General features: G+C 38.0%; 1 protein-coding gene across 1 annotated transcript in view; it reads left to right on the top strand.

Moving 5' to 3' along the window:
* The window catches only part of LOC150089378 (poly(A) RNA polymerase gld-2 homolog A-like), a 191,111-nt gene that overhangs the window by 145,297 nt on the left and 33,209 nt on the right, over positions 1–12,605 (top strand). The gene's annotated exons all lie outside the window — the stretch shown is intronic.

A 12,605-nucleotide genomic window follows, 5' to 3' on the forward strand; every position in this document is an offset into this window, starting at 1 on the left:
ATTGTATCTGGGCAGAATTGCAGACACTTTCAAATTTAACCCTAACTCATGACTTTTTTGCAACATTGACCAGTACTTGTTACGTAAATCTGCATATCTCCTACTCTTAATGTCATTGGTGCCAACGTATACAATAATATCACCCTTTGTGCCGTTAAAAGGTGGGCTCAGTTCCATCTTCTACCAGAGTGGCATCCAACCTTTTCCCGTACAGCGGCCGTATTCAAAGTTAGATTTCTTTCAGGGGCTGCACTGAGTGATTCGAGAAAAATTAGTGTGTTACATTTTGCATATCTTGTTACATGTAAAAGGAAGTTTCAGTTTTCATGGTACCTTTTTTATTTTCAGGCTATATATAAAAATGCAAATTCCCAACACTTATGTGTAAAAAATCTGTCACTAATTTATTTTTTAGATTTTATTAAAATTATAAAAAATGACTTTCTTTTGTTTTTCGAAAAAAACCTTACTTTTGCCTTTAAATGCTAACTTTAGGAAATTTAGAACCTGAAAGGATCGCTGCTTAAGATGAATATAAGGTGAATAAATAAAAATAAAGATACACCTAAAATTGAAAATATCGAAAATTTTATTAAGTACAGTACACGATTACATTTAGTAAACAAAACATTTAATTAATGAGAAATTTTTTTTATAATCAGCAAAATTTAAGATGCTGTATTAGCATTAGTAGAGGCATATGATGCAAGAAAGCAAGCTTATGCAGCATCAGCCAAAAAAAACCTCCCATTTCATTCCCCCATTTGTTCTAAATGCCTGTCCAGCTCAGCCTTAAATTTATTTAGGCTATTAGCAATCACAACAAAAGATGAAAGCCTGTTCCACCAATCAACTACCTGCTGGCTAAAGGCAAATTTCTGCACATCTATTCTACAACTATCTTTCCTCAATTTGAAACTGTGCTCCCCTCAGGTAAGTCTGAGTAAGACGAAGAATCCCATCAGCATTCAGTTTGCTCAACCCATTCAAGGCCTTATACACCTCAGTCAGATCACCTCGCAGGTGCCTACTCTCCAGCCGCTGCAATATGCATAACTTAAGCCTTTGTTGGTAAGAGCATCCCTTTGTTCCAATCACCAATCTCGTTGCCCTTCTTTGTACTCGTTCTAGCAACTCTACATCCTTCCAAAAATTAGGCCCCCAGAACTGCACACAGTACTCTAGGTGTGTGGCCTGACCATTGCCTTGTATAACGGGATTATCACCTACTTTCCCTGCTAGCAAAATTCCTATATATCATTGACAAGACTCCATGATTTGCCCTAGTAAGCCCATCTGCACTGCTCAGCAAACTTCATATTTGGCTTCACAATTATCCCCAGGTCTTTTTCACTTTACACTTCCATGAGTGTAGTATAACCCAGTTGGTACGTTTCTCTTCGGTTATTGCTACCCATATGCAGTACTTCGCATTTATCAATGTTAAACTTCAGTTGCCACTTCTCAGCCCATTTCACAACTTTAGCATTAGTAGAGGCATATGATGCAAGAAAGCAAGCTTATGCAGCATCAGCCAAAAAAAAAAAAAACTCACTTCCACTTCACCCCTCTGTTCGTTCGAAATACCTGTCCAGCTGAGCCTTAAATTTATTTAGGCTATCAACTTCCACAGCAAGGGATGGAAGTCTGTTCCACCAACCAACTACCCACTGGCTAAAGGAAAATTTCTGCACCTCTATCCTACATCTGTCTTTCCTCAATTTGAATTTATGCCCTCTCAGGTGATTATTCTGAGCAAGAGGAAGAATCCCATCAGCATTGAGCATGCTCAAACCATTCAAGGCTTTATACACCTCTATCAGATCACCTTGCTGGTGCCTAGTCTCCAGACATTGTAATTTGCAAAATTTAAGCCTTTCTTCATAAGAGTACCCCTTTGTTCCATTTACTAATCTTGTTGCCCTTCTCTGTACTCATTCCAGCAGCTCTACATCCTTCTTGAAATGAGGCTTCCAGACCTGTACACAGTACTCAAGGTGTTGCCTGACCATTGCCTTATACAAGGGAATAATCACCTCCTTATCCCTGCTAGAAAAATTTCTGTATATCATTGACAAGACACCATGAGCTACTCTTGCAGCCCATCTGCACTGCTCAGGAAACTTCATATCTGCCTGCACAATTACCCACAGGTCCTTTTCATTCTCTACACAGAGTTGATATGTTACTCCGGGGTTACTGTTTCCCATATGTTAAACTTCATTTACCACCTCTCAGCCCATGTGCTCAACCTTTCCCGATCCTGTTGCAGCAGCATACTGTCAGTAGTGTCCTTAACAACCCTGCGAACCTTTGTATCATCTGCAAACTTGGACATTAAGCTTGATATACTATCATCAATATCATTTATAAATACAGAAAACAACAATCTAGAAAAAACTTATCTAGATCCAATTGGAGTAGCATACTGCCATTACTGTCGTTAACAACCCTGCTAACCTTTGTATCATCTGCAAACTTGGACATTAAACCTGATATATACCTTTAGTCCATTGATTACCACTCTCTGTTGTCTCCCACTCAACCATCCCTTTATCCATTGTAGCAGCTTACCTTTGATGCCATACCTCTCCAGTTTGTACAGCAGTCTTTCATGTGCAACAGTATAGTATCAAAAGCTTTCCTGAAATCCAAGTACAGGTGACACCTGCTTAATGCTGATAATTCGTTCCGGAAAAACAGAGCGCTAAGTGAATCAGTGCTAAGCGAGTGCCGCATTCCCATAAGGTAACATATGTATTTGTGAGTTGTGGTCGGTGCCATAGGATATTTCCTAATCAATAATAAACGGTAGTGAAAAGATGCACAAATGTCGGTCAAAATAATTAATATTCAAATATTTGTACATACAAAATACTCTGCATTATATACGTATATAATTATGTGGTAACTACTTACGTATCAAAATTTAACTTAAAATTCCAATTAAAATCATGAATTTAATTGATGAATTTAATCAAGAAAAATGTGTCGATTTTGGGTTGAACTTTGGCCCTCTTCCAAATAAACTAAAAGGGGTATTAATTTTAAATCCCCTGCTGAATTATCACCCAACAATAAAGTCAATCGATCCTTCGCCGCTTTGAAACCTGGCATGTTTTTTTTCTTTCAATATGAAACTTCTTTTAGGCATTAGTTTCCATAAAAGTCCTGCTTCATTTATGTTAAAAACTTGTTGAGAAGTATAACACATATCTCTCTTCAATAATTTTAACAAGTTGTTTTTTGAAAGTTTCGGCTCCTTAATCTGCACTTGCGGCTTCTCCCTGGATTTTAAATCTTTTCAACCAGTCCTTACTAGTTTTAAATAGTTCCACATTTTTTTTTTAGGTGAGTTTTCTTCAGATGATCATATTGGCTAACCTTTCTCTCTCTCTCTTTTTTTTTTTTTTTTTTTTATAATATTTAACTTAACTGAATTCTGCATTGGATATTATCTTCAATAAAATCCTAATAGCCGGCCTAGCCCTAGTTGCTTGCAATGGAACAGCTATCTTTCCCGCTGCTAAAATTAATTCTTTATTTTTTTTATAATTGTTCTTACAGTTAAACTTGCAAGTCCTAAATTATGGCACATATCCGCTTGTCTTTGACCGGAATCGATTCGCTTCGAAACGTCTAATTTAATTTTCAAATTCAGTCTTTTTCTTACATTTGTAGTTTTTGTACTGCGTCCAGACGTTGGTTGCATTAATTATGATACAATGTTCGACTAAACTGTCCATTACACACGATGTCTAATACTGTACTGAGTGATGACTAGACTTCGGATAAATGCACATAATGCAAATATTACAAGTAATATATTTGATCATTTTTTTAAAATGTTGATCTTGGAACTATGTAACAAGTCACTGTACTGTTATTAAATTAGCGTGCGAGAAAATATCACTGAGCATGGGAAAATTTCTCAAGTCGGCGCAGGAAACGTTTTAATGCTGTTTTGATATTCATTTTCAAGCTATCGACTCCATCAAATGAAACAATTTCATTAAATATGCCAAAAATACAATCTGTAAAAGAGTGCTGAGGCAGCATTATAGCGAATCAGTGTAAAGCGAACTGCGTTATAACGGGGGCCTGCTGTACATGATATCAAAATTATTTTTGGCATTCAATTGCTTTGTGACCCCATCATAGTAAGCAATCAAATTGGTCAGACAAGACCTCCCTTTGACAAACCCATGCTGTGTCTTAACTATTACTGCAGTCTTGTCTAGATGATCCTGCAATGCTTCTTTAACCAGTGATTCCATTATTTTCCCCGGAAGACAAGTTAAACTAACAGGTCTGTAGTCACTTGTGTCACCTTTTGAACCTCCTTTGTGAATTGGTGATACCTTTGCACACCTCCAGTCCATAGGGACTTCCCCTGAGTCCAAAGAATCTCATAATTATGGCTAAGGGTTTGCTTACTTCCTTTGCTGCCTCCTCTAATATAACTGGATAGATCCTGTCCACCCCAGATACCTTCCTTATGTTTAACTTCAACAATTTCTCCTCCACTTTGCTCCCAGTTATTACAAAATCACTTAGCTCCCTGTTAGTGTTTGATAAACTTCTGGCACCCCCCCCTCATTGTATAAGGGCGCCACCATAGCCAGGTGGGAAGGAGCAGCAGCGCGTAGCACACGCTTCTTGATTAGACTGGGGTTCGAGCCCGTCACCACTAAATACGGAGGATGCGGAAAGGTCTGGAAATGACCACCGCATATTCTCGGAGCAATATGGCCTTAGTTGCTAATGCTCCTAAAAACCAAATAACAAAACATCATTGTATAACTTCTCATGTGTGACTGTAGATGCAAAATACTCATTCAGTTTATCAGCTACCTTGAGCATGATCATCAATAGTCAACCCATCTATGTTAAGTGGTCTAATCTGATTCATCCCTTTCTTTCTAGAGTTTACATAAGTAAAGAACTCCTTGCTGTTTTTCTTTGCATCCTTTGCCAAAGGTTTCTCATAATCTGGCTTTGCCTGCCTAACCTCCTTTTTGACTTCATTACAGACTAGTTTATACCTGCCATAGGCTTCTGTATCACCTGATAATTTATATGCATCCCACACATTCTTCTTCTCTGCCACTAGCCTCATTAATTCATCTGACATCCATTTAGGCTTCAACCTTGAACAGTATTTCTTAGTTGGAATGAAAAGCCTAGTAGCCTCCAAAATTAAGTCCCGTGAGGGCTTTCCATTTAGAATTCATTGTTGGTAACATCATCGGTTGATCCCACTGTACAGAATTTAAAAACTATCTGAGACCTCTGTAGTCACCTTTACGAAAGCAAAAGCCCTTCCCTTTAGCCTTGATGGTAGCTACATCTTTAAATAATTCCCACATCAATACATTGATCACTGTTGCCCAGTGGTTCCTTTATCTGCAGATTCTTAATGCATGAAGAATTACTACTGACAATCAGATCAATAGTATTACTCCCTCTGTTTGCCTTCAAACATGTTGCTGTAGAAAACAGTCATCCAATAAATCCACAAAAGTCTTGCTAGTGTGCGAGTGATCAACCGACAAGTTCCAATCAATAGCTGGAAAGTTAAAATCCCCCATTATAAGACATTCTGATTTACTGGCCCACTCTATTTCTCTGCACAATTGCTCATTATATTCATCAGATTCATTATGCCTATAACACACACCTAATCTCATTTTTCCTTTTCCAGTGCTTATGTCACACCAAACAGACACAACATTGCATTGTCCACCAAGATCAATTGGATGCACTTCCTTAGATTTAATGTTTCTTAACTAACAGCATAACCCCTCCCTCCCTCCTTCCTTCCTTCCTTCCTTCCTTCCTATGCACATTGTACTCCCCAAATTCCAACTCTGCACTGCCTATATCTGTGTGACACCACGTCTCTGATATCCCAACAATATCTGCCTTTGATGTCTTTACTAGCACTTCAAGCTCATCAAATTTATTAACTACACTCCTAGCATTGGTGTACATAGGTGGTAGATGACGCTCATCGACTGGTGCAATACCACCACTTTGCTTATTGGAGGCTTGAAGTGGTGAAACCCATGTTTAGTCTCTAGAGCAAAGTTTCCGGCATTCCCCTCATACTTCTCTTTCGACCCATGCACGGTACTAAGTACTATAGGTTTTGATGCCTTTCGTGTTTGGAGTTTCCATAAAAAAAAAAAAATACAAGTATACATGCACCTGTTCCTGCTCCTAGCCACCCTAACACAACCCATGTATTTACTTGTTCCACTAAGACTCCTAGCAGTCCTGGAAATCTCCATTACCTTGCTTTCCAGTCTGCTGCCCATTCTAATAGAAGCATTGCAAGATCACTTTTGCCTCTGTCTGCAGCCACTGTTAACCTTTTAGTCTGTGTATCCCCCCCCAGCAGTTTCCGACCCACCTAACACTGTCTCGATAGCATCAGCAAATATTCTTGCACCCTTTCTATTTAAGTGTATCCCATCCCTGTAGAAGCAGTCTCTCCTGTCAACAAGCACAGACCAGGCTGAAATAAATTCTACCCCGTGAGCCTTGCGCAATCTCTCCAGGGTCGAATTGATTGACAAGGCTCTGATCATATACTCCCTCCTTTCGTGTCTGGGCAGAATTGCAGACACTTTCACACATTCACTTGCAACTTTTTTTCAACATTAACCTATACTTGTTGAGTAAATCTGCAGATCTTTTACTCTTAATGTCATTAGTTTCAACATGTATAACAATATTACCTTTTGTGCCCTTAAAAGATGATATCTGCTCTACAATGTCATCAACTTTTGCCCCTGGCAGACATACCCTGGTCCTGTTTCACCTATTCTTCTTACAAAGTATATTCCCCGTCTCCCTGACAATAGTCACCAACAATAACTAATTCTTTTGGGACCAGCGCATTCTGCCTTGGAGATTGCCTCTGTGTTGCCTGATGCACAGGAGTGAGCTCTATCATCTAGCTGAGCAGCTGAGAGCCTGATGGGCCCCTCATATTAATTTCTTCGATGGCATTTATCCTATACCTCAAGTTCTCATAGATGCCCATCAGTATGCTGAGTTGGCACCTAATTTCTTGACACTCCAGACACCTAGCACACACAAAGGCATCCTCCTTGGCTAGATCATGTCCTGTTTTAGAAAGGTCAGCAAACATTTCACATTTCGCACATTTTTTGAGACTGTGATGTGTTGGAGAATCGCCCTCTTTATTTCTCCCCCGAGCCATAGCACTCTCGCTAGTCTGATCTTTGCTTCACAGTTCTAGTCTGGGTCATGATTTCCGTTTAAATACAATTCAATTAACAATGAAATTTAATAAGATTAATAATATTTTTGATTAATTGATAATACTATAATTAGCTAACAGATTTCTAATACAGTGCTTCGTATTATGCTATCTAGTTTAACTTCATACCTTAAGCTATCAGTTTGAGATATATATACATTAAGCTATTTCTTATCGACTATAATATGGCAGCTAGTTCAACAATATTGGAGCCAACACCGGGAGTTGTAACTTCCAAAAATCGCTGGTTAAATTCAAAATAAGAAGCTAACGAACGCTACTAAACCTATTTAATATCTCCATAAAACACAATGTTGGGGGCACCACCCCAGATGTGGGAACAATATTCCATGGCAGGGCAGATTTGTGATTTATACATATGTTAAATAATGAAGAATATGCTAAAAATTAAAAAATACTTATTCCTTTACAGCAGCCAAAAATCCACCGTTCGTACTGTTCTGCGATCCCAGTGCCCTGTTTTTAGCATATAAATTAATGAGATGATAAGAACAACATGAACAACATTTTAATTCACTTTCCATGCATCATGGGTTGGGTCCCACTGTGAATCAATTGTAAGCACCCAGTTCAAGAATTAGGAGGGAGTTATTTTTTTTACGCCGACAGATAATCATCTGTTGTTTCGCGGAAGTGTGTTATTCACATTTTGTCGCAAATTTTTCCTATTTCTGTTTGGTCACAGTACCTGAATATCTGAACGACACTGACATTTTGGACAGTTTCAAAAAAAAGAAAAAAGAAAAGAAAAAATTCAAATTTAAGAACTAGTGACAATATCGATGATGAGAGAAGGAAAATGAGGACAGCGAAGGTATTAAACCTTCTAAACATAAAATGTTGGCATATGGTGAGAAAGAAGTTAGAAAATTGTCAATTGGCCTTCAATTAAATGAAAGAGATACAATTCATGCCTTTCGGGAATACCTAATTGATAGGACGGTTTCGGAAGAATTAAAGAGCATTTGATGAACACTGAGTATGATACAAATTTCATCAGGTGAATGTGAACAAGGATTTGCAAAAATGAATCTGATCGTCAGCCCAACCAGAGCTTTGTAGATGACAAAAATAATTTCCTCACTACTATTTCTTAAAATTGTAGGCCCACCGGTGACAAACTTCGATCCAGCAAATGTGTCGATTCGTGGCTGCTTCAGAAACATCATTCAGCAACAGACACAAACAGTAAGAAAAGAAGTGGGCATAGTGTGTTGGATGAGAACTCAATAAAAATTTGGAATATTCTATAAAAACTTTATTATGAAATTATTTTTACTAATTTTTACTTATTTTTTACTTATTACTTATTTTTTATATACTTGAATAATAAATTTATGCTTAATAAACTGTATGTTAATATACTTAATTTGTTGTTCTTATTCTAAAAACATTACTACTAAAGTAACAATATCAGGAAATAATTTTTTAGAGTACTGTACTTTTCATGTCCTTTTAATTTTCAATTTTTCCTGATAGCAAAGAATGAGTACCGGCACCTATTTTTTTTTTTTTTTTACAAAAAAAAAAGCACTGTGTGTGTGTGTGTGTAATTTTTTTTTTTTTCTTGCTCACTCATTCATCTCTTTCTCACACAGGGGGATGCAATGGTGTGTAGCCATTTAAATACTAATGCTTAATAATTAAGCTAAATAAGAAAGAAATATAAAAGATTAAAACTAGGGTTTGTGTGTACTTAACTAACATTTATGTGTTTTTTTTTTTTTCCCCTCACACACACTCTCATTCTTCTGGCTTTAATTTCATTTGTTCGACTGTTGCTTTCTGCACTGCACTCTCAACTTATTGTTATTCTTCAATTGTGGTGCAGGCCCAGCTGCAAGTTTTTTGCAGGCCAGGGGAGAATGCAGTGAGAGTGTTTGTGTTGTTAGTAAATCTTTGTAGCGCAAGTTATTATTAACTTTGTATTCTTTCAGCCAATTACATTTGCTCTTCCACTTATTCCCATTCACTCTCTTTCCCCTCGTGCTGGGTCACTCTTTCTTTCACTAGAACTGACATTTATTCTCTTTTACCATAATTCCTAATTCACTCAGTGACCAGCCTATTCACTCTTCTTTCATTCTACATTGCATCCCATTGCTACCAGCTTACTGATATTTTTCAGCTAATCTGTTTCCCTGGCTGCCTGTACATCTCCCTCCCCTAAATAAGTAATTATTTAATTGTGGCCCCAGGACTACACATGGCAGGTCAATCCGGTTTTGTCATGTCAGGGTGCAGAATATTGCTGTTCTGACAGTTGTTAGGTCATCATCTGGGCATGGTGGGAGACGTGGGCAATTTTAACTATTGATTATTGTTTAATTGCTGGGGGCTGAATTGCCATTCTTTGGATAGTTCTGTGCATTTCAAATACTTTCTGTGTTGAAGGTTGTAAAGGCTTTATAATGAATGCTCTTTTATAATGAATGGATGTTCTTCTACCCTTGGAAGGGGACCATTCTGTGCTATTAGCTGTGTTCTGGGGATGGCATAAATTATACATTCATATAGAATGTGTGCCCAGTCCTCACTCTCACCACAGCTGATATTTTTTGTAGCTCTTTTAAGGTGCAATTTAGGTCATCAGTCAGCCCTAAGGAGGTTAGTTTTGCCTTTACGGAGCAGTGACCTGTCAATATGAATGTTGTAAAAAGTCAAGGAGCATATATACCACTTAGGCGGCTTTGGGCTGACCACTGCCACCTGTGGCAGAAACCTTTTGGTAACTAGACCTCTGGTTTCCTGCTCCCATTTTGTTTGCCCTAGCTCATGGAGTTTGTGACTATTCTTTTTCTTTCAGCATTGAAGGTGTTGGCTGTATCAAGGGCTATCCCCAGAAATTGTGGGTATGATCTTTTTAAGTCTATAATACAAGCCCTTTTTTGGCTACCTTCAGGTAAAGTTGTTGGCCGGAGAGCTCCGGCCAACAACTGTAGCGCAGGTGTGCTCACTGTGCGACATGCTCTGGTAATGGTGAGAAGTATTGTCCTTTGTACCAATTCTAATTTATTCCTGTTTCTTACTATGGCTGAGCGGGTGAACCACGCACCGGCACCATAGGTGATAACAGGTAGGAACATTGCACAGTTTATGATTGCCAGGGTCTTTCTTTTGAGTGATCCTAGCAATCATACCTGCATAATTTCCCACTTTCTTCGCCAAGTAGGTCAAATGGGGATAAAAAGTTCATTTTGAATCGAAGACTACTCCAAGATATTTTAGTTCTGTTACCATTTTTATAGTGGTTGTGTTAATTTTGATTTGTTGACATCTTATGTCCAAATTGGCTTTCAGAAGTATTTGGTTTTTTGGGCGATAATTTGAGCATGTGCATTTGTGTCCATTCCTGCAGCTGCAAGAGGGCAGCATTTGATCTTTGCTCTACAACCACTTACGTGTTACCTTTTACAAGGAAAAGCATGTTATCTGCAAAGGCCAGGCTTTCCGTGGAGCCCAGATCCAAGGCCAGAAATTCATCCAGAACAATCTTCCAGAAGAAAGGGCCAAGAATTGAACCCTGAGAGCAGCCTTTATTCACAGGGCATATCAATTCCTGGAACCTTGTGCATACTGACACTTCTGTCTGTAAGGTAGCTGTTTATTACCTTATAGAGGTTTTGTGGGGCATTTGCCTGGCGTAGCCTCCTAAGGACACTAGACCAACAGAGTGAGTCAAATGCGACAGCAAAGTCAATAGAGATTGCAAGCATTTATTTCTCCTCTGAGTTTTTAACTGTTGTCAGTAGGTAGTGCGGCGCCTCCGTAGCCAGGTGGGAAGGAGCAGCAGTGCGTAGCACACGCTTCTTGATTAGACCGGGGTTCGAGCCCGTCACCACCAAATACGGAGTATGCGGAAAGGTCAAGAAATGACCATCGCATATCCCGGAGCAATATGGCCTTAGTTGCTAATGCTCCTAAAAAACCAAATAACAAATAACAAACAGTAGGTAGTGCATGGCATCCTCCGTAGAGTTGTCCTGCTTTAAACCCTACTGATTATTGGAATGTAAATCTGCTTCTGTGTAGTATTGAGCTAATCTGCTATGTATTAGTCTTTTGTATATTTTGTAGGGCTATTGGTCTATATGATTTGGGATTGGTAGGGAGGTTTCTTGGGGATTTTCAGAATTAGTCTTAACACAGCTTTTTTTCATATCTTTGGGAATATACCTTCTGTTATACAGTTATTAATTAGCGGAAATAGCACTATTAATCTATTAATAGTGCTATTTCCGCTAATTTTTTGATAATCTCAACCTCTAAGAGGTCAAAACCTGGGCATTTATTGTTTTTGGTTTTAGATAGTGGTATTTCTAGGTCTTATACAGTAAACAGAGGTTCAGTATTGGCATTGTCATATTCGGTGTTTTTTTATGTCTAGCTGGCAATCAGTCAAGGCAGACCAAATGACATCACTGGCATTGATTACAAGTATTTTTGCTTACATTTTTTACCAACTTCATAAAATATTTTCACCTCATCCAGTGAAAACTTCTTAGCCGACTGGGTTAGCCAGGTGGGTAAAGTGCCTGTCTGGCAACCCAAAGGTTGTCGCGGGTTCGAATCCCGCCCCTGGCTTGGATCAGAGTAAAATGCAAAAACCTTGGGAGGTGCATTATGGCCACAGAAGCTGATGCGCCAACAACTAAAAAAAAAAAAAAAAAAAACTTTTTGAATTTTCAATTTTCAAAAGAGAAACTATGGTTAAAAATTTATCTTGGAAAGCATTGAGCTACTTGAGAGAACAGAATATTTTTTTAGTGAAGTTAGCAAAGTGGGGGGGGGAAAGAAAAGTGGGACTGAAGTTCATTATATGTTAATTAGAAAACATTGTAGTATCTAACAAGAATGATATTAGTAAATGGTAGCCAGCAGGTTAATATTAGTAAAATAATAAGAGGAGTTTACTTCAATATAGTGCGTAGAACACTTCCGTATGATACCCTCCAGAAATTAAAACGGAAAAAACGAAAACATCGACAACTTACCGGTACATTAAAGATTTTCCTTCCTTAAGGAAGGAAAATCGTTTTAAATTGATTTGGATTGTGTTAAATTGATTATTTAATTATTTATATTTTACTCTAATGTACCGGTAAGTTGTCTTTTTTTCGTTTTTTTCCGTTTTAATTTCTGGAGGGTATCATACGGAAGTGTTCTACGCACTATATTGAGGTAAACTCCTCTTATTATTTTACTAATATTATTATCAACGTAGAACATATTAAATAGTACAGCTCTGATTCATACTAACCAGCAGGTTAATAAATTAAGTTTTATTAATTTC

This window comes from Mastigoproctus giganteus, chromosome 2, assembly GCF_048544385.1.
Source record: "Mastigoproctus giganteus isolate SK-2022 chromosome 2, ASM4854438v1, whole genome shotgun sequence".
NCBI classification, from domain to species: domain Eukaryota; kingdom Metazoa; phylum Arthropoda; class Arachnida; order Uropygi; family Thelyphonidae; genus Mastigoproctus; species Mastigoproctus giganteus.